The sequence below is a fragment of the Nicotiana attenuata genome, chromosome 11 (genome assembly GCF_001879085.1).
Source record: "Nicotiana attenuata strain UT chromosome 11, NIATTr2, whole genome shotgun sequence".
NCBI classification, from domain to species: Eukaryota; Viridiplantae; Streptophyta; class Magnoliopsida; order Solanales; family Solanaceae; genus Nicotiana; species Nicotiana attenuata.
In genome coordinates, this window is record NC_031999.1 from 50,072,626 (window position 1) to 50,096,300 (window position 23,675).

At 40.4% G+C, this 23,675-nt stretch overlaps 2 long non-coding RNA genes and 1 other non-coding gene across 4 annotated transcripts in view; 2 read left to right on the forward strand and 1 right to left on the reverse strand.

The window, feature by feature from the left end:
- LOC109234504 overlaps positions 1–6,391 on the reverse strand; it is a 13,592-nt gene extending 7,201 nt beyond the window's left edge. The window contains exon 1 of the long non-coding RNA XR_002069251.1: positions 6,245–6,391. This is a non-coding gene — a long non-coding RNA (uncharacterized LOC109234504). The remainder of the gene's footprint in view (positions 1–6,244) is intronic.
- TRNAG-UCC lies at positions 8,041–8,112 on the forward strand. Its single transcript has one exon. It is a non-coding gene; the product is annotated as a tRNA-Gly (tRNA).
- On the forward strand, positions 8,422–12,353 carry LOC109235056. Of its 2 annotated transcripts, XR_002069303.1 has the most exons (4): positions 8,422–8,635; positions 10,340–10,481; positions 10,654–10,767; positions 12,126–12,353. It is a non-coding gene; the product is annotated as an uncharacterized LOC109235056 (long non-coding RNA). The 2 variants fall into 2 exon arrangements; XR_002069304.1 differs by lacking the exon at positions 10,340–10,481.

Genomic DNA, 23,675 nt, shown 5'->3' on the forward strand with positions numbered 1-23,675 from the left:
GTTCATTTGTGAAGAAGAAGGATGGCACGATGAGAATGTGCATCGATTATAGACAGTTGAACAAGGTAACAATTAAAAACAAGTACCCCTTACCTCGCATTGATGATTTATTTGACCAACTTCAGGGAGCGAGGGTGTTCTCAAAAATTGATCTCCGTTCGGGTTACCACCAATTAAAAATCAGGGACTCAGATATTCACAAGACTGCTTTCAGGACTAGATATGGTCACTATGAATTTCTTGTCATGTCTTTCGGGCTGACCAATGCCCCAGCAGCTTTCATGCACCTAATGAACAGTGTGTTCCGGCCTTACCTGGATTCATTTGTCATAGTATTCGTTGATGACATACTGGTATACTCGCACAGTCAGGAGGAGCACGCGCAGCATTTGAGAGTTGTATTGCAGAGATTAAGGGAGGAGAGGCTTTATGCAAAGTTCTCCAAATGTGAGTTCTGGCTCGGTTCAGTGGCTTTCTTGGGACATGTGGTGTCCAGTGAGGGTATCCAGGTTGACCCAAAGAAGATAGAGGCGGTGCAGAGTTGGCCTAGACCGACCTCAGCCACAGAGATTCGCAGCTTCCTAGGGTTGGCAGGTTACTATCGCCGGTTTGTGCAGGGATTTTCCTCTATTGCATCGCCCTTGACCAAGTTGACTTAGAAGGGTGTCGCATTTGTATGGTCGGACGAGTGTGAGGAGAGCTTTCAGAAGCTCAAGACGGCTTTGACCACGGCTCCAGTGTTAGTCTTGCCATCAGCTTCAGGATCTTATACAGTATATTGCGATGCTTCGAGAGTTGGGATTGGTTGTGCTTTGATGCAAGAGGGTAGAGTTATTGCGTATGCTTCTCGTCAGTTGAAGCCCCATGAGCAGAACTACCCCGTCCATGATCTGGAGCTAGCGGCTATAGTCCATGCACTGAAGATTTGGAGGCATTACTTGTATAGCGTATCCTGTGAGGTGTTCACTGATCATCGCAGTCTTCAGCATTTGTGCAGGCAAAACGATCTTAATTTGAGGCAGCGTAGATGGTTGGAGTTACTTAAGGATTATGACATTACTATCCTGTATCACCCGGGGAAGGCCAATGTAGTGGCCGATGCTTTGAGCCGGAAGTCAGTGAGTATGGGGAGCTTGGCATATATTCCAGTTGAGGAGAGGCCATTTGCAGTTGATGTTCAGGCCTTGGCCAACCAATTTGTGAGATTAGATATTTCAGAGCCCAGTCGAGTGTTGGCTTGTGTGGTTTCTCGGTCTTCCTTGTATGACCGCATCAGGGAGTATCAGCATGATGATCCACATTTGCTTGTCCTTAAGGACGGGGTTCAGCATGATGATGCCAGGGATGTGACTATTGGAGATGATGGTGTGTTGAGGATGCAGGGCCGGATTTGTGTGCCCAATGTGGATGGGCTTCGGGAGTTGATATTGGAGGAGGCCCATAGCTCGCGATATTCCATTCATCCGGGTGCCGCGAAGATGTACCAGGATCTCAGACAGCACTATTGGTGGCGGAGGATGAAGAGAGATATTGTGGAGTATATAGCCCGGTGTCTTAATTGTCAGCAAGTGAAATATGAGCATCAGAGACCAGGTGGCTTACATCAGCAGATGGTTATTCCTGAGTGGAAGTGGGAGAAGATCACTATGGATTTTGTTACCGGACTTCCACGACCTCTGAAGAAATTTGATGCTATTTGGGTGATTGTAGACAGGCTGACCAAGTCCGCGCACTTCATTCCGGTTTGTACTACTTATTCTTCAGAGCGGCTGGCGGAGATCTATATTCGGGAGATAGTTCAATTGCATGGTGTCCCAGTTTCCATCATATCAGATCGGGGCACTCAGTTCACCTCTCAGTTTTGGCAGGCGGTTCAGCGAGAGTTGGGTACTCAGGTGCAGTTGAGCATAGCTTTTCACCCTCAGACGGACGGGCAGTCCGAACGCACCATTCAGATATTGGAGGATATGTTACGTGACTGTGTTATTGATTTTGGAGGGTCATGGGATCGGTTTCTACCGCTTGCAGAGTTTGCCTACAATAATAGCTATCAATCCAGCATTCAGATGGCACCGTATGAGGCCTTGTATGGGAGGCGGTGTAGATCTCCAGTTGGTTGGTTCGAGCCCGGGGAGGCTAGGTTGTTGGGGACAGATTTGGTACAGGATGCATTAGAGAAGGTGAAGGTGATTCAGGAGAGACTCCGTACAGCACAGTCGAGACAGAAGAGCTATGCAGACAGGAAGGTTCGAGATGTATCTTTTATGATTGGTGAGAAGGTCTTGCTGAAGGTTTCACCCACAAAGGGTGTTATGAGATTTGGGAAGAAAGGAAAGCTGAGTCCGCGGTTCATTGGGCCTTTTGAGGTACTTAGGAGGATCGGGGAGGTGGCTTATGAGCTTGCCTTGCCACCTAGCTTGTCGGGCGTGCATCCAGTTTTTCATGTGTCTATGCTCCGGAAGTACATTAGGGACCCGTCCCATGTTTTAGATTTCAGTACAGTTCAGCTGGAGGGTGACTTGACTTACGAGGTAGAGCCAGCAGCCATTTTGGATCGTCAGGTTCGGAAGTTGAGATCAAAGGATGTTGCATCAGTGAAAGTGCAGTGGAGAGGTCGGCCCGTGGAGGAGGCTACCTGGGAGACCGAACAGGAGATGCGGAGCAGATATCCTCACCTATTTGAGACTTCAGGTATGTTTCTTGGCCCGCTCGAGGACGAGCGTTTATTTAAGTTGGGGAGGATGTGACGACCCGACCCGTCGTCTCATGTGTTACCGCCCCGTTTTCCCCATTTATTGCTTTTTCATGTTTCATTATCGGCATTTGGTAAGTTAGAGTCGAATCGGTTTAGTTTTGGTAGAAAATAAGACATTTAGTCTCTTTAAGGAAGGCTTGTAATGGAAAAGTCAACCGGATGTTGACTATTGAGTTAGAGGGCTCGGATGTGAATTCCGGTGATTCGGTTAGCTTCGGGGGATGATTTTTGACTTAGGAGTGCGATCGGAATCGGTTTTGGAGGTCCGGTGTAGAACTAAGCTTGAATTGGCGAAGTTAGTATTTTGGCGAATTCCGGTTGATAGGTGAGATCCGAGGGTCGGAATGGAATTTCGAGAGTTGCAGTAGCTTCGTTAGGTGATTTGGGATGTGTGTGCAAAATTTCAGGTCATTCGGAGGTGACTTGGTTGGGTTTTTGATCGAATGCGTATCTCGGAAGTTTTTGAAAAACTTAGGCTTGAATTCGATGAGAAATGATGGTTTTAGTGTTGTTTGAGGTGTTTTTATGATTGGAACAAGTTTGAATGATGTTATAGGATGTGTTGGTGCTTTTGGTTGAGGTCCCGGGGGCCTCGGGGTGATTTCGGATGCCTAACGGGAAGTTTTGAACTTAAAGAGATTGCAGAATTTTGCTGCTTCTGGTATTTTCGCTTCTGCGGAAATGGGACCGCAGAAGCGGTACCGCAGAAGCGATTCAAGAACCGCAGAAGCGACAGTAGTCGCAGGTGTGAAGATGCCAACCGCATCTGCGGAGTCGCAGATGCGGAATTTTGGATTTTAAGGAGATTTCCGCAGGAACGAAAAAAGACCGCAGATGCGGTAGACGCAGAAGCGGAAAATGACCGCAGGTGCGGAAACAACTGATCAGAAGTGGGTTTTTAATCCCTTCGCGAAATTTTACAGAACACATATTTTAACTTCGGACTTGGGGTGTTCTTGAGCGATTTTGAAGAGGAAATTCAAGGACTTCGATCAGGTAAGCATTCTTGGACTTAGAACACAATTTTATCATGCAAATACATGAAATTACACCGAAAACTCAAGGAATTAAGGTCAAAAATGGTGGTTTAGGGCTTGAAACCTAAGAGAACAAAAATGGGAATTTGAGGGGTCATTTGGACTCCGATTTTGGTGTTCTTTATATGCATGGACTCGTGGCGAGATAAGGAATCGGTGATGTGAAATTTATAATTTTTCGAGAAGTGGGCCCGGGGCTCGGGTTTTGCCAACTTCGTGATTTTCGATGTTTTTCGAGTCTTTTCGATTGGGTTATATTCCCTTAGCATATTGTGACGTATTCGTTGTGGTTTTGGTCAGATTCGACGCACGAAGAGGTGAATTCGAAAGGCAAGGGCATAGCAAGCTAGGACCTTGGCCGGCTTGAGGTTAGTAATAAATGTAAATGCTGTGTTGAGGGTTTGAAACCCCGAATTTGCATAACGTAGTACTATGTGAGGTGACTTGCACGCCGGATAACGGGCGTGGGGTAGAGCACCATCGGGGATTGTCCCGCTCAATAAAAATTACTACCTAATTGATTGTAGTTTCGTGATATCCTTATAAAAATGGATTAATTATCATAACTGGGCTTCGTGCCAACTACTTGAATCCTTCAGGGATTATTTTACTGGTTTCTTACCATATTTCTGGATATTGAACTCAGTCCTGGTATTTAACATTGTTTTGTAAACTCAGTCATTTTCTAAAAGTAGAAACTAAAGTAATATTTTTAAATGAAGTTTGGGCTGAATATTTTTATTTTATTGTGCCGAAAGGCTTATGTGATTTTGGACTGAGTATGGGATCGGACTGCACGCCGCAGTGGTATAATAATGATATTGATATGAGGCCAAGGGCCTGTTTGATGTCACGAGATGGCTTATTATTGCGCTTGGGCCGTAAGGGGCCCCTCCCGGAGTCTGCATACCCCCAGTGAGCGCCGTCGACGTTAAATAAATAGAGCGGGCTGCACGGTCGCAGCGGGGTACTGGAGGTACCGGTTTATGTGTTGCATTGCATATTTAATTGTTATTTATTCTCATTCTGGTGTGACTTTATTATAACTGTTTTTAATGTTTACTGTATTATGCTATTGGTCCGCGTTGTTGTATTTATAGCTTATCCTCAGACTTTATTTATATTTATTACTCTCTGGGTTGGAAGTACTCACAATACTCCCTGCACCTTGTGTGCAGATTCAGGTACACCACAGGGTGAGTGAGGACTTGTTTAGCGGAGCAGCAATTATCCGAGAGTATCGAGGTAGCTGCATGGCGTTCGCAGCCTTGATCTCTCCCATCCATTTTATCCTTTTATTTGTATTATTTTCTTAGTCGGACTTGTAATAGGTGAATAATCTGTTTCTAGAGGCTCATGTTCGTGACATCAGATTCTGTGGGCTATTTAGTATTTTATTTTGGGGTTTTCGAATGTTAGAGATTATATCAGAATTTCCGCACTAAATTGGTATTATAGTAGTGAACATTTATCTATTTATTTAGATTATTTGGCTAAGGTTGCGTAAATGGTCGGGCTTGCCTAGCAATGTGTTGGGCGCCATCACGACCGGGGTTTGGGTCGTGACAAGGTGGTATCAGAGCCTAGGTTTCTTGGTCTCGCGAGGGCAGGGCAGGATATAAGCTATGGATTCGGTCGAACCTAGTGACTTTGGCCCGAACCTTGTATATATATTAAAATATCTCTTATTAAATATATATATATATATATATATATATATATATATATATATATATATTATCCACCCAGTTAAGTTTTGTCATCGCACATAGGTTACTCAAATCAAAAGGAGCAGCCTCTTCTCCTCCCAAGCAGAGCAAGAAATTAAATTGAAAGACAAATGGTAAACGTTTAGTAAAAACTCTGACTGACTCAAGAATTTCCTCAGTAAGAGCAAACACAGCTGGACAATTAAACTTCCTGTGTAGCAAAGGCCTAGCATCCCATGATGGCGGAGAGAAACACAAGATAAGAAAATCCAAACGATAAATTCACCAAAGGGTAAAGCTAACAACAAGAAGAGCAAGGAGAGAAAGGGTTGCAGTCGCAGAGGAGTTTGAAGATTGCGAACTTTTCATATGTTCCTAGATTGGCAAAAAAGAATTAAAATAGGATGTGTCTCTATGCTGACCTCTTAACCATATTCTTCTAGGAAAAAACAATTTACTTCCAAGGCTGTAGAATTGAATTTTTAATAGCAAAAATCCAGTATATCATAAAACAAAAAATTAAACAGAAAAACGGAGGAAAAGGCAAGGTGAATCGAATACCACACGGAATAATCTAAAAATGTGTCGCCACCCAACTGATTCATTCAAGAATTTGCTCAAACACATAAAAAACAAAGTCTTAGCGTGCAGTAAAAGATGAAACAGAGAAATACAAGATAAGAAGAAGATAGCTTACAGGAAAACAAAACAACTATAATTCAGTGGGTGAAAGAGAAACGTACCAGTAATTCGGCCGGAGGGTCAGAGATCGAACAAAGAAACAAAGGTATTCGATGATATTTACTACCAGCGGAAAAAACAGAGTACAGGCGAAGAGAAAAGCAGAGTAAACAATTAGATAGAAATTGAAGCGGTCACTTGTCCTCAACCTCGAGTTGTAGGCAGATTTCACGTGCAGGGCCTTGTAGAGTCAGCACGTATTAAAATTGTGCTACATGAAATGACCAAAAAGGGCCTTGGTCGGCAAGCTGGCAAGACAACGCCCAGCTGGCTCTTCTATATATTATTATTATAAAGAAAGAATGCATCATTTTATCTTTCTTTTTCCCTCTCTAATAATTATTTAGTACTATTACTACATTTTATACTTATATATAATATATTATGCGTAATTATTTTATGACGTTGGTTGTTTTTTCCAAATTCCTAACCGTTTATTCTCTTTAATTCGTTTATTTTTTATTTGGTTTCTTTTCGTATTCCAATTAAATCGGATAATTAACGAGAAGATAGTTCAATATTTCTCATGATTTCTTCTTTTATATTTTTTTGTTAACTTTAAATATTTGGCAGTCTTCTTAAGTGGCAATTTCACTTTCAATAACATTTATTTATTTAATAGAGAAACTATACATGCAGTAAAAAGGTCGGAAAAGGAAATTAACTTATGGAAATCTGGCGAATTATCTTGTAAGATGGCCTTCAACATGGTCATTATTATAGTTCTTTTTCTTTATTGTACTCTGCTAATTTTATATATTTATAGCGGCATCAAACTATAATTTTTTTAATTGCCTAAATGAACAATATATTATGCAACATTTATTATCGTGAAGAAAAGGAGGGAAATGCACAAACCTTCATATCTTTTTATTTTTACAAATAAATTTATTGCGGCCAATTATTGCAACTCTATAATCTTTTGTATGCAGTTATAAGACTACATGATACTTTTTACATTAATACTATTTTTTGAGCATTTTAGAAGGCTATAATTATGAAATATTAATAGTTTCGTTTCCACTTCAATTTTTTATTCCAAATAACACATCCAATAAACTGATAAACTGTTGTGGGCATGCAATAACATTTGAATGTATATAATTATTATCGCTTAACTTTTATTCTCACTCTCTAAGATATCACAAACTATGTTACTATCTAAGAAAAATTTCTTAATTTCTTTTATTAAAGTCTCTTTCCAGCAAAACCATCTGGAAAAAAAAAAAAGAAGGAAAAATCTTAAAGTTTGTAGCTCCAACCCCACTAATGATAAATTTGAATATACTATCTTCATTTTTATTTTTAAGAGCCTCTAATATTTCCAAAGAAGAATTAGTTTAGGTATATTGCAACATTGTAAGTCTATATTTAAAAAATTTGAGTAGGAAACTCTAATAAAAAAAAAAAGAAGAAGAACAATCTTTAACAGCCGCGTGAAGCGGCGGATTATTTTACTAGTAAGGTATATAATAATGGGATCTTTACATAACTAGCTAGTTGAATTTATTGTTTATTTTTCCTAGCAAGTATACATAAATTATATAATGATTATACATAAAAATAATATATTATACATAAATCTTATATGAAACATAAAACACACACACACACGACCTATATATATATATATATATATATATATATATATTGATTTCACCCTCTATTTTAAATTTAAGCGTTTGAGTAGACGATTATTTGAGTTAATTCTTCTATAACAGTTTATCTTTGGTCGAGATGTCCCTTAAGTCCTAACAAATAACTGAGTAAATTGGAAAACGATTTAGGAAACAACAAGGTGTTTGTAGTCCAACGGTTAGGATAATTGCCTTCCAAGCAATAGACCCGGGTTCGACTCCCGGCAGACGCAATTTATTTTATGTAACTTTTTATATTTTGATCATCTTCTATATATACTTAAAAGAAAAGAAGTCAGTCATAAGATTTTGCCAAGTGTCAGCATGCATAAATTGCCATGTAGCAATTTTAGGCCAAAGTAGTTACAGTTTAGGTAATTAGTTACTACAATTTAGGTAAAACTAATTTTTTCTTTTTAAAAAGCCGATTCCATTTTATATTGTGAAGAAGTTACCACCACATATAACTCTATTCTTTTTCAATTTTTAAATACTACCATATTTTAAACTAAAAAGGAACCCACACGCACTCACATCCCAATTCCCACAATCTGCACGATCTCAGTAATTGTAGGAAAACAAAGCGTCATATAACTGATGGGATCCGTATAACTGCTCTCCAAGATCCTCTTCAACTCTAACCATTTTCTTCTCCGATCAATCCTCTACTACGCCGAGATTCTGCCTCCTTTACGGGTACCTTTCAGCCACAAAGAGACACGGGAACTCCATATAACATTTTTTCTCTTTCTTCTGGTATGGCCAAAATTAGAATTGCATAACAAATCAGTATTTGAATTGTAATTATCTTCTTTCTATCATTTGAATTGTAATTATCTTCTTTCTATCAATAAGGAATAGATTTTTTGAGAGATTAGAGAAAATATTTTTAAAGTTGAAATCTCATCAATTCTCAAAAGTTCTGTGCCCATTTGCCTCTGTTTCCATATATTGTTCGCTGCTACTATTGCTGTTGATGATACATAATATGTTTTGTCTAGATTTCTTTCAGTTTTCCTCTGCGTAATATGCGTTTAAATGCAAAATTTCAACTTCAAGACTCATATTGTTTTTTGGAATAATCTGGTAACTTCAAATTAATGTAAAATTTTAAAGGTTGCTATGTCGTATAGTCATATTTATAGTAATTTGCATGTTATGAAATCCTCATGTGCAGAAAAATGGGGTGCTGCATTAGCAAGCAGGTGAAAAAAAAAGTGCTTATATTAATGAGGAATAATCTATGGAATCTACTGATCATGAGAGCTATTGCTCAAGTTTTTGATCATAAATACTTGTGCCTAAATTAAGTTTTTGCATTTGATTCAGAGGAAAAATTTACCAATCAAAGGGTTTAATTGTTGAGTCTGAAAGAGCCTATTTTTCCCTGCAGCGTAAGGCCAGAATTTTCGAAAAATGAAAATATCCTTTTTTTACATATATAAATTAATTAGAGAGGAAATAATTGTAGATAACGGAACGGTCTCTAGCATCTTCAATTTTAGCAACTTACTTAAAAAAAATTCTTCAATTCTATCACCTTATGCCTTTGGGATAGTAAGTACATCCATAAGCTCAAAACCTTAGAAAGGTTTCTCCATATAAACGTGCATGAGAAACAGAAATGCTTTAAGATAACTAGAAGATCGTCACATAATTAGTAAGCATCTTGAGAATTGATTTAGTGAAGATTTCTGTGTGTTCTTATGATTATGGACAAACAAGTGGTGCATCGCAAGTGTTGCAGTTCTCGAATGCGACAGACCTGATAGTCCTTTTTTAATTGAGGTTATTTTGATGGATGAAAAGATTAGGTATTTAAACTTTAGAGTTATTCTATTTTGAACTATTTACATATTTGTTAATATACTACAGTCATATAATAGAGTGTTTTGGGAAAGAAAAGCATTTTCTGCCATAATTATGGACAAAAAATAATTGACACCCTTGCTACTAATTCATGACTATATAGTTCCCTTCTCCTTGTGACTGCAGAAGAGATTGATTGGGAGGAAAAGCCAAGGTTAAATTTTTCTTTAAAAGACGCAATACCTTAAAATATCTCATCTACTACCCAAAACTTTTCATATTGTTAATTAGGCATAAGTCTGCAAAAGCTGCATACTCAGAGGAAACATGCCTCCACTCAGCTCATGTCAACAATCGTTTTCATAAAGATACAATTTTGCAAGCATATCACCCGTTGCCCTGAAATAGAAAGGACAAATAAAACCTTCAACTACCATCAAAAGTTTTACATGATCTTTCGATCTAGGATATTTTCTACTACTATACTACAAATAATACATTTTCTACGTACCATACTATAATGACGGAAATGACTCGATGCTGTTAAAGTTTAATTTTCAATAAAAATACTCTGTGGTATTTTTTGTATTAGTTGCACTGTGTTCCTTTTTGCACGTTACATATTGACTATTTCTCAATATGTGGTATTAGCACTTGATGCTCATTCTGTTAAGAGATTGTCCATGGATAGAACTAGCATGGCGAATTCGAGTTGCAAGAAGAGGATAATGGAGTTGAGCTACTGTCTTAGTAATTCTCTCAAGAGTTGCTCGATGATTTTGTCCACAACGAAGTAAATTTATGCAATTTATTTTTTCATTAAACCATTGATTAAAAATGGAACAATAGCATGTTTTTGTTGATTATTGCTTGGTTTATTAAAAAAATGGTAATTCCCTATTTGAGCATACTTTCAGGGATGATTTTTCCAGGCTATTTTTTGTCCATCATATTGGCTATTGCAGAGGTTCTATTTGCTGCATTTCGGGCTATTTTGAAGGATGGGAAGCGATCAAGACTATGTGATTTGTGTTGGCTCTGCTTAAAATAAAACTTTGTGCCATTTGGGGCTGATTGAGGTAAACATTCTTCTATATTTAATTTACTTCGTACATAGTTGCTCTCTAGGAGTTCTGGTGCTACGTATGATTGTAATGAATTAATATGTTGCAAATTTATTGGCTAAGTAAGGATTTTTGCGTAGAAGATCATTCCTGACCCCCACCAAAAATAAATTATCAAATTTTTGTTGTAATTACCATAAAATAAACTTTAAACCCAAGCTAAGCAGTTTGATTCCATGACTCTCATACACATCCATGACAGTTCCATTCCTTTGGTTCTCCTCCTCTCTTCGGCATCCGTCAACTTTCCTTTTTTGTCTGTATCTGTATTTCTTGATGATTTATGAAGAAAAAAAAATTTTAACTTCTTTAGTAGTTTGTACAGTACTCAGAATATAATTGATCTTTTACTATTTTGAAATTGGAAAGACGCTATCTTTTGCCATTATTACCATGGATAAGATCATTTTCATCAACAACAACATTGTGTTTGCTTATTCTGTATGCACTTTGTTGGATTCAATTAGATAATACTTAACTATGATCACAGCATAAAGTATTATCACCATCTTGTGTTGTTAGAGAGTTATAAACTTTTATTTGATATTTATTCTGATTATTTATTGAGAATGTGAAATTCTTTATAATTGAAAATATTTTGAAAATTCCAAACTATAGGAAACCCCCCCTCCCCCCTTTGGGATAATAGCCTCCCAGTATAGAACTTTTTGGATGGAAAATAGGAATGAATGTGTTTCAAAATCTTACACCCACCATGTATAACTATGCTTTTTTCCTATCTAGATATGTTTGCATCTTAAATTAATCAATAATGAAGATGTGCGTATACCAAACATGGATCCTTCTAATATTATTTACAGATGATTAGAACCAATCAGCTAGGACTGTTATATCTTGGCATGACCAATGCACCAATAAGTCTGACACAAAAATTAACGAAAAAGAAGACGAGAACGTAAAAAACATGCTATGATGTATGTGATGGATTTAAAATAAACTTTAAACAGAATCTAAGCGGTTTGGAAATAAGTAACAACTATTCTACTTATGGTCTTACGTTGTTGTGATTATAAAGCAACAATCTTATTTTTAATAGTCTACATGTTGAAGCAAATGAGTTCCTGTTGTAGATACATATAATATTGTATAACCAATTGTCATCCGAAACTCTCATGTTCTGTAGCCTCAATGTTACAACAAAGTTATGTCAAAATTAGGCATGTAAGTATATCAACAGGCTCATTATGGGGATTGTCTAGAATTAGATTTCCAGCAACAGTACAAAACTGTCTTGATTGTGAAAATATTGTACATCTCTCACTGATATTTGCTTCTTTCGTTATCTACTTCAGGATATGAGGCGGCAGTCAAATGAAACTAGGGAGACAATAGTAATACTTACTGTGCCACAACTAGAGGCTATAGTGAGTTGAGGTGTTGCTATGCTTTTGGATTGAGACCCTTTATTGGGGAATGTAAGAATACTCTTTTCTTGATTATCTATGTTGATTTTCTTTTGAATTTGAGACAAATTTTAACCTTGATCTTTACATGAGTGCATAAGATGGAAGTTTCTTTTATTGTCTTTGCCTTGAAGTTTTCATGTTCAAGTAATCTAACACATCATTGTCTTTTGCTAATAAATAAAGAACTTTTTATTGCCTTATAGCTGGGTAAGATTATTTTTTTGCCTTTGTTGATACCTGGTTTTACAGCATGACATACCCTTATTAGTGTTTTTTTATTAGATACTCAATTTAGCAACACACGCTAGGGTGGCCAATATTAAAGAGGAAAGAGGAACAAATATTTTATCGATCAATTCATCTAATAGTTTGTAATATACATCTGTTTCTACGGGTAACAATAACTTACCAAAAGTATGCAATAGAGAACTATGTTCCTCAACTACAAAGGAATAAGTAGCTTCTAATTAAGGTGTTTTCGATTGGAACAACATGATGGCTGCTATATCAGTAATTGACACATAATCTTGATGAGAATTAATGTTCTTATTGTATGCATTTCATCTAATACTTAAAACTGTTATATTGATTCTGCTAACAAGGATTAGGTATTTCTAGGATTTTGGTTATCGATATGAGTCTTCATTTGTATCATCGACCAACATGATTGACTTGCTCATGTGCTCATATACTTCTGATCCAAAGTACAACACAACTGAAAGTGATGTCTTAATTACTGTGATTATACATATCTTTAACTGTTTTTTTTTTGTTGATCACAACTTGAGACAATTTTTTTTGTATTCTCGGGTGGATTATTCCTTTTGAAGCCAAGTACTGGTGTAGCATTACCCCGGTATGATGTAATATCTCTTGATAATTGGTGGTCCCTGTCAATAATTTTATAGAGAAAATTCGATTAAATTCATCTATTTGTTTTTTTGGTTTAATTCCTCTGAATGTGATTGCTAAATGTAGTCTGCAATTTATATCTGTTTCTAATATCTTTTTCCCCTCTTTTTTTCTTTGAAACGATCCGCGCATCGCGCGGGTAAGTATACTAGTTATACAGAAACAATAACAAATACTTTGGCATTGAAGATACTACTAGAACTATATAAAGATGAACCATTACGTTTAGCGAGACTTGTACAATGCTTACAGCTGTGTGGTTGATTAATGTTCAAAATAATATTATGGTGCTTGAAACAAACTCTCAGAAATCAGTGACTCGGGGAGGATTTGGAAAACAACATTCTCTCAAAGTTCCAATAAAGGCCTTCAAAAAACTGAAATTTCATACACATCAAGTAGTATTTTTGAAAGGGACCTTTAGAGCAACGGTCAAGTTATTTTCGTGGTGGCCTATAGGTAACGGGTTTATCGTTATTGTTGTGTGGCCTATAGGTCACGGGTTCGAGCCGTGGAAGCAATCATTAATGATTGTATTAGGGTAGATTGTACTACATCACACCCCTAGGGTGCGTCCCTTCCTCGGATCCTACGTAAATGAGGAATGCTTTGCGCATCGAACTGCTCCTTACCACATAGTATTTCTAAACAAAAAGCTTTTAACATACAACAACAACAACAACAACCCAGTAAAATCCCACAAGTGGGTCTGGGGAGGGTAGAGTGTACACAGACCTTACCCCTATCCCGGAGGGGTAGAGAGGCTGTCTCCAAAAGACCTCGGCTTCAAGAAGAAGAAAATAAACAATAGACAATAGACAATAGATCAGTGACAACAATAGAAGCTAGAAAAATAGTAACAACATCGTAAGAAATAGAAAAATAGAAGTAAAAGCAATAATAATAAGCAATAATGATGCCATAGGAAATAGTGAGGAAACTACATAAACCACTAACAACCCACAATGAACCATTATCAGGCCATCCCCTCCCCAGGAACAACAAAGAAAAACGCTCGACTCCCTCCTAACCTACAACCCTAATGCTCGACCTCCACACATTCCTATCCAGAGACATGTCCTCTGAGATCTGTAGTTGCGCCATGTCCTGCCTGATCACCTCACCCCAATACTTCTTAGGCCGCCCTCTACCTCTCCTCGTACTTGCCAATGCTAACCTCTCACACCTCCTAGCCTTGGCATCTACGCTTCTCCTCCGCACGTGCCTGAAAAATCTAAGTCTCGCTTCCCGCATCTTGTTGTCCATGGGAGCCATGCCCACCTTCTACCGAATATCTACATACCTAAATCTTATCCAGCCTAGTGTGCCCGCACATCCATTTCAATATTCTCATTTCTGCTACTTTCATCTTCTGGGGATGAGAATTCTTGGCTACCCAACACTCAGCCCCATACAACATGACCGGTTTAACCACCGCTCTATAGAACCTGCTTTTGAGTTTCGGTTGCACTTTCTTGTCACACAGGACTCCAGATGCTAACCTCCATTTCATCCATCCCACTCCTATATGATGCGTGACATCCTCTTCTATCTCCCTACCCCCCCCTGAATAATTGACCCAAGGTACTCGAAACATTCTCTCTTAGGGATGACTTGTGAACAAGCCTCATTTCCATGTCCGCATCCCCGATGCATCGCTGAACTTACACTCAAGATATTCTGTCTTAGTCCTACTCAACTTAAAACCTTTAGCTTCAAGGGTCTGTCTCCAAACCTCAAACCTCTTATTAACGCTGCCTCGCGTCTCATCAATCAGTACTATATCATCAGTGAACAACATACACCATGGCACCTCCCGTTGAATATGGTGTGTTAGTGCATACATCGCTAAGGCAAATAAGAATGGGCTGAGCGCATACCCTTGGTGCAATCCTATAACAACTGGAAAGTTCTCCGAGTCACCTCCCACAGTCCTAACCCGAGTCTTAGCTCCCTAATACATGTCCTTTATCACCCTGATGTAAGCTACCGATACACCTTTCACCTCCAGGCATCTCAACGAACCTCCCTAGGACCCTTGTCATACGCTTTCTCTAAGTCAATAAACACCATGTGAAAATCCTTTTTCCTATCCCTGTACTGTTCCACCAACCTCCTAATAAGGTGGATAGCTTCCGTAGTGGAACGACCCGACATGAACCTGAATTGGTTGTCGGATATAGACACTGCCCTCCTCACCCTCCCTCCGACCACCCTCTCCCAAACATTCATGGTATGACCTAGTAACTTGATGCCCCTATAGTTGTTACAATTCTGAATGTCACCTTTGCTCTTGTATAGCGGTATCATCGTACTCCACCTCCATTCATCTGGCATCCTCTTTGTCCTGAAGATAACATTAAATAGCGCAGTCAACCATTCCAAGTATGCTCTACCCACATACCTCCACTATTCCATTGGAATTTCGTCCGGCCCGGTCGCTCGGCCCCTACTCATCTTGCACATAGCTCCCACGACCTCCTCAGCCTTAATACGCATACAATACCTAAAGTCTTGGTGACTCCCGGAGTGACCCAATTCCCCTAGCACAATGTCTCTATCCCCTTCTTCATTTATAAGCCGATGGAAGTAATCCTGCCATCTCCGCTTAATCTGGGCATCTTCCGTCAATACTCTGCCTTCCTCGTCCTTGATGCACCTCACTTGATCCAAGTCACGAGCCTTCCTTTCTCTCGCCTTGGCCAGCCGAAATAACTTCTTCTCCCCTCCTTTGACCCCCAACTCCTCGTACAGAAGACCAAACGCTGCATCCTTAGCTCCGTGACCGCTAACTTCGCCTCCTTCCTAGCTTCCTTATACCTTCCTCTGTTCACTCTCCTCTCTTCCTCGTCTGTGCTCTTCACTAACCTAAGATACGCCACTTTCTTTACTTCCACTTTACCTTGGACCACATAATTCCACCACCAGTTGCCTTGGTGCCCGCCAGAGTAACCCTTCGAGACCCCTAGCACCTCTCTCGCCGCCTTTCTTATCCAGTCCGTTGTAGATGTCCATATCTCACTAGCATCCCCATTGCTCATCCAGGCTCCCATAGCCATCAACCTCCCCTCCAACTCCTGAGCTTTATCCCTCGTCAAGGCTCCCCACCCAATCCTCGGTTAATCCAGAACAAACCTCTTCTTCCTCCTTAATAATGTACTGACGTCTATCACCATGAGCCTGTGTTGTGTCGCGAGGGTCTCACTCGGGATAACCTTGTAATCCTCACCCAGCCGCCTATCACATCTCCTGAGGAGGAGGTAATCAATCTGAGTCTTAGCCACCGTACTCCAGAAAGTAACCAAATACTCCCCCCTCTTCAGAAAACTAGAGTTCGCGATCACCAACTCAAAAGCTCTAGAAATCCAATAGTGAGGTACCTCCTCCGTTCCTATCCTTAAAGCCGAAGCCGCCATGCACTTTGCCATAGCCACCAGCATACGACCCTATAGGCCTATTGAAATCCCCTCCTATGAATAACTAAACAAAACCCAAGAAAATAGAAACTAACTTCAAGTTAGAGGTATCAACCGCGCGTATAAGATGAGTAAAAAAGCAAATCCCACAAAAATTGAGTTATGTAAAATATTCGCACAAAAAATAAAATAAAATAAATATGGGTCATTTTCAATGGTGGACCCAGGACTTATACAAGCGGGTCCAGTCAAAGAGCATAGTAGCCACTTGTATAAGCGGCACCGATAAATTACTTTGTTTTGTTCATCATGTAACCTTGAAATAAAGTCATTGATTCTATTTTATAATCAAAGGTGGGCAAGGCATTGGAACTCTCTAGGAGTCGTTGTGACTTTGGGTATGGTAGGCGGATTAGACTTGATGAAGTTGAGGGGGCTATGCGTAAGATGAGCAGGGGCAAAGTGACTGGGCCGAATAAAATCCCGGTGGAGTTTTGAAAGAGTGCGGGCAAGGCAGGCTTGCAGTCGCTCACTAGGTTATTTAATGTCATTTTTAGAACGAAGAAGATGCCCAAAGAATGGAGGTGGAGCATGATGGTTCCTGTATACAAAAACAAGGGTGATATACAAAATTGCAATAATTATTGGGGTATCAAGCTGCTTAGCCATACTATGAAAGTGTGGGAGAGAGTGGTAGAGCTAAAGGTGAAGAGGAGTGTGTCTCTTTTCGAGAACCAGTTTGGGTTTATGCCGGGGCGTTCGACTACAGAAGCCATCCACCATGTTGGGAGATTGAAGGAGCAGTATAGGGAGAGAAAGAAGGACTTGCATATGGTGTTATCGACTTAGAAAAGGCATACGATAAAGTTCTGAAGGAGGTTTTATGGATATGTTTGGAGGGTAGAGGTGTACCTGTTGCCTATGTTAGGTTGATTAAGTACATGTATGATGGAGTAAAGACTCGATTGAGGACGGTAGGTGGGGACTCAGACCATTTTCTGGTTATGATGGGGTTGCATCAGGGGTCGGCACTCAGCCCTTTTTTGTTTGCTATGGTGATGGACGTACTGACGTGCAAAATCCAAGGGGAGGTGCCGTGGTGTATGCTATTTGCAGATGATATTGTATTGATTGACGAGACGCGAGACGTTGTGAACACACAATTAGAGGTATGGAGAAAGTCCCTGAAATCGAAAGGTTTCAAGTTGAGCAGGACAAGGATAGAATACTTGGAGTGTAAGTTCAGTGGCGAGACTCAAGGAGGGGAAGGGGAGGAGAGGCTGGACTCGTAGGTCATCCCTAGGAGAGGGAGTTTTAAGTACCTTGGGTCTATTATTCAGGGGGATGGGGAGATTGATGAAGATGTCACACATCGTATTGGGGCGGGATGGATGAAATGGAGACTCACTTGCGGTGTTTTGTGTGACAAGAAGGTGCCACCGAAACTTAAGGGTATGTTCTACAGAGTGGTGGTCAGACCAATGATGTTGTATGAGGCTGAGTGTTGGCCATTCATGATCGCTCATGTCCAGAAGATGAAGGTAGCAGAGATGAGGATGTTGCGATGGATGTGCGGTTACATGTGACGACCCGACCCGTCGTCACGTGAGCTACCGCCCCGTTTTCCCCATTTTCTGTTTCCTTATGTGTTATTATATGAGTCTTGCGTGAATGAGTTGATTTGGATTGATTCTGGATGGAAATGAGACACTTAGTCTCTTCAAGGAAGGTTACTTTGGAAAAGTCAACCGGATGTTGACTATTGAGTTAGAGGGCTAGGATGTGATTTTCGGTGATTCGGTTAGCTTCGGGGGATAAATTGAGACTTAGGAGTGTGACCGGAATTGATTTTGGAGGTCCGGTGTAGAATTAGGCTTGAATTGGCAAAGTTAGTGTTTTGGCGAATTCCGGTTGATAGGTGAGATTTTGATCCGAGGGTCGGAATGGAATTCCAAGAGTTGCAGTAGCTTCGTTAGGTGATTTGGGATGTGTGTGCAAAATTTCAGATGATTCGGAGGTGGTTTGGTTGGGTTTTTGATCGAATGCGAGTTTCGGAAGAATTTTGGGAGAACTTAGGCTTGGATTTGATGTAATTTGATGGTTTTAGTGTTAATCATGGTGTTTTGATGATTGGAACAAGTTTGGGTGATGTTTTAAGATATGTTGGTGTTTTTGGTTGAGGTCTCGGGGGCCTCGGGGTGAGTTCGGATGGTTAAACGGAGAGTTTTGGAATTTTTCATGTTGCTGAGTCTGCTGCAACTGGTATTTTCGCTTCTGCGAATCTTGGACCGCAGAAACGGACACGCTTGTGCGAAGGATTGACCGCAGAAGCGGTGAGGAGGCCTGGGCGCCGGTTCCGCAGAAGCGATTGTCTAACCGCAGAAGCGGTATCGCTTATGCGTTTGTGTAACCGCAGAAGCGGTTGAGCTCGAGTTTGGAATTTCTGCAGAAACGGAAGAAAAGTCGCGGAAGCGATCCCGCATAAGCGGGAAAGGGACCGCAAAAGCGAAAAGAGCTGGGCAGATTTATATTATTTCCTCCGCGAGCTAGGTCTTATTTTCACCATTGTTGAGCAACCTTGGGAGCTTTTTGACGAGGATTAAGGAGGGTTTCGATGGGAATTGATTGGAGGTGAGTCTCGTGACCTAGAATCATCATTTTTTTGAAGAATCAACACCTAAATTTATGGAAATTTGATTAAAAATGGAAGAACTAGGGCTTGACTTTTGAAATGGAAATTTGGAGTTTGAGGGAGCATTGGAGCTCGGATTTGGTAAATTTGATATGTATGGACTCGTGGCGAGGTAACGAATCCATTGATGTTAATTTTATAATTTTTCGAGAAGTGGGCCCGAGTCTCGGGTTTTGCTAGTTTCGAGATTTTTGCTATATTTTGATTGTTTTCGATTGGGTATTGTTCCCTTGGCATATTGTGATGTATTCGCTCTGATGTTGGATAGATTCGACGCGCGTGGAGGCCGATTTGAGGGGCAAAGGCGTCGCGAGCTAGAGATTTCACCGGTTCGAGGTGAGTAATGATTGTAAATGATAGTCTGAGGGTTTGAAACCCCGGATTTGCACATCATAGTGCTGTATTGAGGTGACTTGCACGCCGGATAGCGAGCGTGGGGTAGAGCACCGTTGGGGATTGTGACTTGGTCCGTCCCGATTGATGAAATTACTACTTATTTGACTGAAATTACTTGTTATCATCATAATGTGGGTTGATTGCCATGTTTGGGCTTCGTGCCAACTATGTGAATCCTTCAGGGATTGATATCACTGTTTTCGCATTACTTTGCATATTACTTGATCTCGGTCCAGGGTTTTAATACTATTTTGCAAACTCAGCCATTTTTCTAAGATTTGAAAACTTAAACAATATTTTATTGACGTTTTGAGCTGAGAACTATTATTTTAATATTGCCCAAGTGGCTTATGTGCATTTCTAGACTGAGCATGGATCGGGTTGTGCACCGCAACAGTGTTATTGTGATTTCTGGAAATATGGATGGCTCGGGCTGCCCGCCGCAGCGGTATTGTATTGATATTGAGGCCGAGGGCCTGGTTGGTGCCACGAGATGGCTTGATTATTTGCGCTTGGGCTGTAGGAGCCCCTCCGGAGTCTGTACACACCCCCAGTGAGCGCCGTCGACGCTAAATATATAGATGGCTTGGGCTGCACGCCGCAGTGGCTACCGGTGTGTACCGTCATATGCATTGCATTGCACTCATGCATTTGTTCCTATTTGTATTATTTGTCATGACATTCCAGCACTCGCATTTCATTGGCTTCTATGCTACTTCTTGCACTGCTTACCTGATACCCTAGTGTTATTTGTTAATGCAGTGTTGTGCCCGAGGGGCTGACTTTTGTGCTGACTTGCACTATCTGTTTCGCATTCATTTGCTTAACTATTGGAAAGAGATATTTTCAAAAGAGGTTTTAAACTGAGTCCAGATATTTCTAAAGATTTTCACGGGTTCACTATTTTTCTCAAAGGGTTATACTGTTCTATATAGCATGATGGCTTGCTTTACGTGGTTTCTTGATGCTCAGTTATTATTTACCTTTATTACTCACTGAGTTGGAGTACTCACTTTACTCCCTACACCTCGCGTGCAGATGCAGGTATTTGTTTACCCGGTAGCGGGTTTGAGCTGGTTGAGGATTTTGCTATCGTAGCTGAGTAAGGTGGCCGCTAGCGTTCGCGGCACCGGATTTCTTCTTTTTGATTCTAAATTTTAATCCATGTATTACAGGCCTTGTAGATGTATTAAAAGTCCTTCTAGATGCTCGTGGCTTGTGACACCCTGGTCGGGCTGTGTCGGGACGATTCCCTATTTTTATCACTTTTCTTCCGCACATATGATAGTTTTATTAATGTTTTAGACTTATTCATGCTAAGTAAGTATTAAAGAGGTATTGATGTTCTATTGGCTGGCCTTGTTTTCACGAGAGGCGCCATCACGACCGGGTTTGGGAATTGGGTCGTGACAAGTTGGTATCAGAGCTTAGGTTACTAGGTCTCACGAGTCATGAGCAGGTTTAGTAGAGTCTCGCGGATCGATACGGAGACGTCTGTATTTATCCTCGAGAGGCTGCAGAACCTTTAGGAAAACTTCACATTCTTGAATTCTTATCGTGCGTCCTTGATTCAGCTTGAAAAGAAACTCTTGAAATTCCTTCCACGCGTTTGTATGCGCACCTTAGCGCTCAGTATCAGATGTGCCTTGATAGCTTGTGATTCCCCGATCAAGGGGCGAGATGTAATCTCCGTGAGTTTGATGTTGGGCCAGTCTGGAGGACTTGAGGCCGGATCTTGCCTATGGCTTGAGCACTGAGGTGCTGATCGTGTGAGTAAGTGTTTTGAACATATATGTTCGGTATTGTCCCTATTAGCCGGAATGGCGGTTTGGTATTCATGTGATGAGTGTGTTAGTACTGCGAGATGTATCTATATGACTTGATAGTGACGAAGAAGTCTGCTGGATAATAGATGAACGGGTAAGTGTTCGATTCCTATTGTAATTTGTGTGTAGCCCAAATTATGGGCGCGTGAAGGATATTTTCGTGTCTCCTAGTTGGAAAGTAAAGTGCAATACATGTGGCGGTATGAGTTCAGACTCCGGAAGACTAAATTGTCTGTGTAACGTATATGATGGTGAAAGGTATGCTGAAATACTAAATTGAGGCGAAGCAGGTGGGTTATCTCCTGCGGAGTGTTCTTAAGTGGTATGATCCTTATGCGTATGTTAGAAGATCTCATGTGTAATTGAAGGGTACGTGTTGAAATTTGAGAATTCGGGTCGCTTAAGAGAGTAGACTCAACTGAGGTGGGAATGAATGCGAGGTTTGCAGAGGATTACAGTACTAGATGATCTGTGTTTTCACAAACTAGTGGATGATTTAAGTTTAATCTCACTATGATATTGTGGCATCATTAGAGTAAAAGTATTATGGGTTATTGAGTGTGTCCTGATATATGGCTTCGAGCCAAGTTGGGGAGACTGCTGTGGATTAGCTGATTGCACGGTTATGTGCTATGTTGGTTCCGTTTCGAGGTATGCTGGCGGATCAGTTCTGGTTGCAGAAATTGAGCCGAGGATGGCACGAGTGAAGCAAAATTTTGAGAAAGGTTATATGGTGCTTCGTAGAGGTGTGAAAGTGCTCGGTGCATGAAGCAGGAAGATATTTGTTTGGGATGGGGTCATACCCTGCGGTGTTAGAGTGCTAATGAGGCACGCGTCGTTATGTTCGTTTGATTAGGTAAATTGCAGTTTGAATAAGAAGTAAATGACTCTCGAGAATGGTTTTATTGTGTTCAAGATTCTACATGTAACAATCAGGTGTCTTAAGGTTGTGTATGTGGTTAGAGACTGTGTTGTCATTGGAAAAGGTCAAGACTTGTGGTAATTTTATGTTAATTATGGGATTCTATGTATCATCATCTAGAAAGTAAAGGTAACGAATTTAGATTCGCAGGAAGTTCTTCAGAGTAAAGTATTCCGGAATGTGGTATTTATGGGAACATTTGAGAGAGTATTCAGTGGCTCATGGGTCTTAGACAGCGTGATCTTATGCTTGGGTCTCGTGCGGTAAACCTGGGTTGAGGTATTGTGGTGCTACAGCAAGGAAGAATATCAAGTTGATGATGAATCAGAGGAGAAATTTGATAAATGGAATAGGTTGATAGTAGACTGAGTCGGTATGGTAAGGGTACGATTAATTCTTCGTATGTGTTTGAGCTAATGTGACTTACAGGCATTTTGCAGCAATGCTCTTGAGTTTTGGCAGCTTGCTTAGCTTGGTTTGGGTAGAAGGATTCAGTCCTGGCAGCTTAGCTTGTGCACATGGAATTGGGGGAGAGAGTCCTTGTTGGGTTTTACCGTGGTTTGGAGATGAATATATTTTCTATGGGCATGCGAAGCATGGAATGTGTAATGATTCTTCTTCTAGATGGGATTGACGGAAGGTCATGGCTAGATGAGTTACAGTTCAGTTCTGAAAAGAAGCTCATAAAATTCTTAGGCAACGGGTAGCCTCAGGTAATCAAGGAAATGGTACTTCTAAATGGAAGTGATTTGACAAGAGTATATGTCTCGGAAGAAGGGTAATGTGATTAGGCTGATGATACTTCGGTAGTATTGTGGCACTTTCTTGCTAGACCGACTGCTGATATCTGAGTTTGTTTGATGGCACAGGGGAATTTTAGAATATCTTTCGTGGAATGATTGGGTACTCGAGGTGCAATATGTATTCATACGGCGGAATTTGGGATCAGGTACAGTGATTCGTGTGCTATATGGAGTTGGAGACTGGGAGTTCTCAGGTACATACTATGTAGTAGTTGTGGATCGTGTGTATTGGTACCGTTAGTGGCTATTGGGATTTGGAGGCTCGAGTGGATCTTTCTTTTCTTGGTATATTAGGTTTTGGATATGATATTGGGGTGTAGACTGGCTGTCTCAGTGTTGGGTTGTTCTAGACTATTGTGCTATGGGCTATGCCGGAAAATGCCACAGGTTGCGTGGCGAGGTGCATCAGATTACGTTCTAGCAGAGTGGTTTGTATTCCAAAGACCAGCGGACGACTGGGAAGGACTGT